This window comes from Megascapheus bottae, chromosome 3, assembly GCF_031878675.1.
Source record: "Megascapheus bottae isolate mThoBot1 chromosome 3, mThoBot2.hap1, whole genome shotgun sequence".
NCBI classification, from domain to species: Eukaryota; Metazoa; Chordata; class Mammalia; order Rodentia; family Geomyidae; genus Megascapheus; species Megascapheus bottae.
In genome coordinates this window covers 21,379,152-21,386,994 of record NC_143511.1, presented here as the reverse complement: position 1 = coordinate 21,386,994, position 7,843 = coordinate 21,379,152, and the positions used below count along the sequence as shown (strand labels likewise).

Sequence of the window (7,843 nt, the reverse complement as noted above, 5' to 3'; positions counted from 1 at the left end):
CCTTCAAACCACTTCTCTTCCCTCCATTGTCTTAACCGTTCCAGCTATGCATTATATTTTATGGTAGAATTCTCCTGCTTCCTCTTTTTCATACCTGTACACTCCTCCCTGTCCCCATGCACATTTTTTTCTGGTTTCTATTTTGTTGGACTATAATTTAGCCTTTCTAAGGAATTAGGCATTTTGAGTTCTTGCCTGAATTTACCATCGTTTGGTCAATACATTACTGGTTCTTATTAGAAATTCCTGTGTGACTTTGTCTTCATATGTGACTGTATATCACACTGTATAGGTTATTGTATTTGTAGTGTTTCACAAACTTCATTCTGCAGCAATATGATAACACATATGTGGCATAATGTCATATATAAAGTAGTAGTTTCCAACAAAATTATTTGTGGTTCTACATAAAATGGAAATTTCCCACTATAGTTGTTTGGCTGTAAAAGAAGGTGGAAAAAACAGATAGGAATTATCTGGTATGCTTTCTAAGAAAGCAAACTGAGGCAGCTGGTCACATTTGTATTGAGTGATCCAGCTCCTCAACTATGAACAGAATACTGTGTTTTAATATTCAAGAGATGAAAATTTTTCAGCAGCTTTTAAAGCAATGTCTTTCTAACTTTGAAAATAGCACAATTATTACTCTCACTGGAGGCAAAGCAAGCAACAAGTGTTATACTTTTAATTCCCAGGTCATTTTGTCATATATTTTTCAGCTGCCTCACCAAAAGATCCTGCTTAGTACTGTCAAAATCAGAGCTAATTCCAGATCTCCTTTCTCCAAACTCTTTCACCCTTCCCTGTGCAGGGAAATGTTTCCTATTATGGGGAGAATATGTTGCTACAGTTATCAAAGTAAAATAGATTCATCAAAACAATTTAGAAGCATCACGACCCAGTATGATTTGTGATTACAGGAATGGGTTAAAAATAAAAACACAGCAGTACAATTTAGGTTTTATCTTCTTTATTTTTCTTCTGTTTCTTAAGAAGCTTCATATTGCATAGACCAAAAGGCTAATTAGGTATTGCATTACATAGAACTATATATTACAAACAACTACAGATAACTAATAGACAATAATATGCTAGAGATACTTGACAAACCTTGCAGGTCATGTTTAGAGTAGGAGATTATGAGACATATCATCTTGGATATTCCTGTCACTTGCAGTATGTTGATACTTTATTCAGTATGATGAGTGTTTTTTTAAGAAAAATTAACTTGGAAAACATTTTAAAGGGTCTTGATGAGAATATAGTTTTTGGTCCATGGTTTTGTAAATAATAGCATACAATGTGGTAGAGTTTTACTCTATTATTTGTACTAAATGATAGAAAAAGTGAACCATCTTTTTTTGTTTTGAAACAGGTGGATTTAACCCCTCACTTTCCAGTAAACCCTCATCTACTGACCAAATACATTTTTTAAAATCTCTGCTTTTCTAGAATAATTTAAAGCCATATCTTTTCCTTAACTAGATTTTACGCCCAGTGTTTTTTCCTTCTATTAATATCTCAGTAAGTTGGAACACTTTAAATTCAATTATATTGAAATACATATTTTAACCCACAGATTTTTACATCAGAACATCTAAGGACATAATACAGAAAATATAGATGACCACTAATTGAAAGTAAAAATACAGTAAGCCTCTATTTTCCTGTTTTGCAAATAAATCTGAGTCGACTGCTCCTGGGAAATTAGTCAAAAAGACTAAATCCCATATCGTTATCTGATACCTCTGACTCTTCCTTGGCTTCAGCCCTGGCTGGGGCCCCAGCGGCCGTAGCAGGTGCAGCAGTGGTAGCTGCAACCACAGAAGCAGCAGCCACAGAGGCAGGTGGCTCGGCCAAGAAGGCCAGGACCTTATCGACAAGTGGGAAAGTATAGTCAGCCTCCACAGACAGGATCCTCTTGTACTCATTGATGAGAAAAATGAGGCAACCATTGGGTCACCAGTCTGCAGACAGACAACTTTGCGGACACCCTCTAGGAAGCAAGAATGCAGAGTATTCTCAGTGATGTCGATATCTTCCGCATTGTAGATGCTTCCATTGTCAGACATCTGTGAGATGATCAGCCCAAAGGAGAAGGGGGAGATGCTGAGTACGTGTGGCTTGGATGGCTCCCACTTGGTCTCCAGTCTTTATCAGCTCACGTACATCACTCAGAATTTCCATGGTGCCCCTGGAGATCTTGGTGGTGATGCAGAGACCCTGGAAGAAGGAAGTCTTCTCAGGTCACACACCAGTATTCTGGGCTGGCACAGTGACTGTATGTGCTTAGTCCACGCATTGTCTGCTCCCACAGTGAAGCATTTCGGAGAATCATCCCCAAGTTGGATAATCTTAAGAAAGTAGCTGGGCATCCAGGTCATCCTGTCTTCCCTGAGCATCACGATGCTAGGTCAAGGGATTGCCACATAGAGTTTAAAGATGAGGTCACTCTCACAAGGATTCCTGGACAAAAACCATAGTCTATGTACCAAAAATGTTCATTAGAACATAATAACAAGAGACTTTCATTACTTTGCTAAATTGTACATTCTATATTTCTTATTGGTTTAACTTTAATCAACTGATCTGCCTTTCCACCAAAACTGATTACATGTATATTTATGTATATGTATATATTTAAGTGTGTGTACTTGTGTATATATGTATATTCATAACTATAATATGTATCTATTTACTCTTGAAATTACTCTGAAACCTTGTAATGTATACATGTTCTGCTTTTCTCTTCCCAAGTATTTCATGAACTTGCTTTTCTAGATACATCAGAGCAGTTGGGATCATGGGTAAGAATATGAGTGGAAATGGTATATACTTCTGGTTAAATCTTACTTGCCTCTGTGAAACAGTTTTCATTTTGTACTGTGGCCACCAACATTGATTTGTCAGCCTGGATTATTGATCTATTGCAGGCAGTAGTTTCTGCTGGCCGTCCACAAAAATATGTCAGTTGTAGAACTGAGTTATATTTAAATTTTGAGTTACCAAAATTTAAAATTACTTGCTACTGAAAAACAATAGACTAATGTAACAAATAAATAGGTGTAATGTAGAATAAAAATAACCAGAACAATGCAGAGCCCTGTAAGTAATGACAGAACAGGAAAATATCTTTAGAATTCCAGTGCAGGATTTTGGAAAGATACAGCTGGTGTTCACATAAATACAAAGTAGTTACAATGTGCACAATTTTTGGATGAAGTAACTGGAGAAAGGTTCAATTGCTGTCTAAAAGTGAACGTAAAATCTCAAAGGATTCCCCAAGAAGTGGCAAAATAAAGACCTCAGTGTTTATGAGCTTCTTCTGAGGCAAAGCCAAGAAATTGTGCACTGGACTATGGTAGATGATATTTTACAATAAACTCAGGTATCTGATGCAAAAACAACATGTGCAGGAAGATTATTAAGCCATTGAATGTTTGACAGGAGGATGTTCAATTAGTTCTGCAAAGTGCATTTTACAAGTATTCTACCAATTTGTGGTGAAAATTTTTTCTTACTATTTTGTCACATATGTATCTAGGGATTTTGGTATTGTTATATTACTATAGCTTTTCTTGTGAACTTTTAAAGTGCATTCTACCATTCCATTCCATTCTTGATTTTATTTTCTCAATTTACTGAGTCGATATTTTTCCAATTTTTTTCAGATAATCTCTTTAAAAGCTACTGATATTATAAGAATTCATTAATTTAAGCCATGGTGCTTGACAAAGTAAACATTTTTAAAGAAAATGTTTTCAAATTTTGTAGTAGAAAATTATGAGTTGATATATACTATATAATCTTTAGAACATGATCATCAGTACTTACAGTGAATATTCTTTTGAAAATGAGTTAACTGGGCCGGGAGTCTGGTGTATGGCAGAGTGCTTGCCTAGCATGCAGGAAGACCTGGGTTTGATTCCTTGGTACCACATACTTAGAAAAAGCCAAAAGTGGTGCTGAAGCTCAAGTGGTGGAGTTCTAGACATGAGAAAAATAGAAGGACAGTGAGCAGGCCCTGAGCCTAAGCCCAGGACTGGCAAGAAAAAAAAAAAAAAGAGAGAATGAGTTAACTAGCAGAAATACAGACTGCATTAACCTCTATTAATAAAGCATATTTCAAGCTTATTTCATCTTTTTAAATATACTGATGGTGAAGACTGTTAGGCTATCGCGAGATCCGGAGCTATGTGGTGGCTGTTGCTGGGACCAGAAATACGGGATGACGGTATCCGTCACCATTGGACCAGGAAAGTAAAATGATTGGAATAGGAAAATATGAAGGGACATTACATATTGTGTCAAAACTGGAGAGCAAAGTGGCACTGAAGAAGAGTTTCTACGTTCTTAGAGAAGTCAAATTCTCCGGAGGAGAAGATGGCGCCAAGACAATAGGGACTCTGCCTAGCTCTCTCTCACAAAAAGAGAGAACCAGGGAGTCCCATGAGCCAATTATCTTAAGAAATCCACAACAACAAACTCAAGAAGCAACGGAGAAGGACTCGAACTGGAAAAGAAATCCAGATAAATCTCACATCCAACTTTCTCAAAGAATTCAGAACGCAAAGACCTCTCCCCCACCTTTCTCCGCCGGCTCCGGAAAGCCTCAAAAAGCGGCAGCAGGCAAAGGGCCCCCAGCTGGGCAGCCTTGCTGCTGCAGAAATCAGCACCAGCGAGCGGCAGAAACAGCGGAACCCAGACACGGAACCAGAACAGCAAGCAGTGGAACCCAGACGCGGAACACAGGCGTCTGAGGAGACCCGAGGGGAGTGAAAGACTCCCCACCACCGTGGAGCACCCGCAGAAGGAACGCAGAGGCGTGAGTAATGCAGCGCATCGCCAAACACATAGGGAAAGCAGAGCGGTGCCAAGCAATAGAACTTAACTCAGACCCCAACACCACGTCCGAGAAAGACTGGTGGGAGCAGGGGGGCAAGGAATTTAGAATCCTGTCCCTTCCCTCAGCAGCCCCCCCCCCAGGCCATTGACTGGAGATTGACAGGCAGGCTACCTAAGACCCAACACCCCACCAAGGGAGGCGGGGCTGTCCCAACTCCCACCCGCCCAACGGTCGGGCTCAACCCCCAGCCCTCTGACTGGAGACTGACAAGCGAGCGGACCCTAAGACTCAGCACCCCACCAGGGGAGGCGGAGCTGTCCCAACTCCCACGCGCCCAACGGGCTCAACTCCCAGCCCTCTGACTGGAGACTGACAAGCAGGCTGACCCTAAGATTTGGCATGACACCAGGGGAGGCGGAGCTGTCTGAGCTCCCACCCACCCACCACGCTCCTCTCCCAGGCCACTGGATCTGGAGAGTGGAGAACCCTGGGACCCTGCCTTACAACAGCGGGTAGGGGGTGTGGGAAAATAGGAGCCAGCATCTGGCCCCCCTCAATTATTGAGCGGGGCATCCTCCAGCTGGGAATCGTGAGCAAGACAGCACCGAGGGGCCCCCCACAGTCACAGACTCTCTGACAAAGCAGTGGAAACACAGTAGGGTTCTGAAGGGCCAACCAGCAGCCAAGCTTGCCTTCTGAGAATCAAAAAGGCGAGGTTCCGCCCCCCTTGGAGCCCACATCCTCAGCTGGGCCCCGCCCCTGGGAACAGAGTGGTCTCCTGCTGGTCCTGCGGAGAGCCCCTGGAAACTCTCAATCCCCAGACCCTTGGCTGGGGGCTGCCCCTGGAAGCAGCACAGGAAAACATCTGCCAACCGCGCTCAGACTGAAGCTCGCAGATCCATCCCATGGTCCACTGTGAGGCCACTGGCTGGGCTAAGAGCTAGTCGTGCAGCAACACATAAGTTTTTTTTCTAATACTTTCCAAACTTTGTACTCAAACACGCTACCTACTTACCAACTTAGGTCAGTTATCCTATACATTTTCTTCATTACTACAGTATTCTTACACTCCTATGACAATCCTCTTGTACCTCCCCTGACCTCTCTCATTCTATTTTTCTATCTCTGGACTTCTGTTCTTCTTTCAACCCTTATACTGCACGGATCTACACTTGATGGCTGTTGAGCAATACTGTATATCTAGGTGTTTAATTATTCTCTAAGCTCAGAGGGACTTAAAGACAATAGAGATTGGATTGAGAGGCTTACTGTTTTGGGTATAAATGGTTTATCAGTGGATGTATTGGACTGGTCTGTAAGTGCACAAAAAGAAAGAGTGATAACACCAATCAAAACTTGTGAACATCTAGTGTCTGCCAGCTACAGAGGTCTAGATTGGTTATATCTGAAAAACTATAATCGTCTTTGGTATTAATCTTGCTCCCATTTTCAAATGGGCAGAACAAGAAACTCAAGAAAAATGTCAAATCAAGAAACAACATCCCCCACCCAATGTAAACAGACAATGGAACAGTCACTGGCAAACCTAGAGGAGAGTTTTCCAAATGCTGTACAAATGCAACTGATAAACATCATTAATGAAAAATATGAAAATATAAAGAAAGAGATAAGGGAGGAAGCCATAGCTGAACAAGAGGAAACCATAAACAAGGTGATAAGTGAAAAAGAAGAAGCCATAAAGGAGGCCATAATAAAGGTTTTTCAAAAAAAGATGGATGAATTCATAGAATCCACAAATAAAAAGGTGACTGAACTCCAGCAAATGTTCAAAGAAAATAAAGCTGCTGAGCTAACCACTCAAATGGAAATCAAGGAGCTAAAGAAATCCATACATGATCTAAAAGAAGAGATGCAAGGCATCAAAAATAAGCAATTAGAAGCAAGGGAGATGAAAAATAAAGTAGATAGCTTTGATAGCAGGTTAGACAATGCAGAGGAGAGAATTTCAGGGGCTGAAGATAATTGAGTTATTATAGAGAAAGAACATAAAATGAGTCAATCCAAATCTAGGAAAAATGAGAGAGCGCTTCAGGAGGTCCTAGATACAATTAGGAAGCCTAATTTAAGGCTAATTGGTATTGAGGAGGGCGTGGAGAAAGAGGTCAATGGTATTGGAAATATACTTCAGGGAATCATCTCAGAGAATTTCCCAAATATCCAGAAGGGCAGACCTATCCAGATACAAGAAGCTTTTAGAACCCCAAACAGACCTGACCAGAAAAGAACATCTCACCGCCACATCGTAATCCGAACTGGATCAATAGAAACCAAAGAAAGGATCCTAAAGGCAGCCAGGGAAAAGGGATCAGTAACCTATAAAGGAAAAACAATCAGAATAACCCCAGATTTCTCAGCAGAGACCATGTAAGCAAGAAGTGACTGGAAGCATATATGTCATGCCCTTAAGTCAAATAACTACCAACCAAGAATACTGTACCCAGCTAAGCTCTCATTCATAACTGAGGGAACAATAAAAACATTCCATTCCAGGGAAAAGCTGCAACAATATGTCGCACCAAAACCAACACTACAGAGAATTCTCAAAGATCTTCTATACATAGAAAACCAAAATAAATGCAGTATAGGGAAAGAAATGGCACCTAAACAGCATACCATCTAAGGACCACAAGAACTGTCAAGACACAGGCCCTAATAAAAGCTTTTAAAAATGGTAGGAACTAATAAATATCTCTCAATCCTAACTCTCAATATCAATGGACTTAACTCTCCAATTAAACGGCATAGGCTGTCTAGTTGGATCAAAAAGCAAGAGCCATCGTTCTGCTGTCTTCAAGAGACACATCTTACCCCCAAAAAAATCATCTTTTGAAAGTGAGAGGTTGTAATAAACTCTATCAAGCGAACGGCCCCCATAAACAGGCTGGAGTTGCCATCCTCATATCAGATAAAATAGACTTCAAACTAAAATTAGTAAGAAAAGACAAAGAAGGTTACTACATACTACTAAAGGGATCT

At 40.8% G+C, this 7,843-nt stretch overlaps 1 pseudogene; it reads right to left on the bottom strand.

The window, feature by feature from the left end:
* Window positions 1-1,707: 1,707 nt before the first annotated feature.
* LOC150065045 (large ribosomal subunit protein uL10 pseudogene) lies at window positions 1,708-4,248 on the bottom strand (annotated as a pseudogene).
* Between the last annotated feature and the right edge of the window lie 3,595 nt (window positions 4,249-7,843).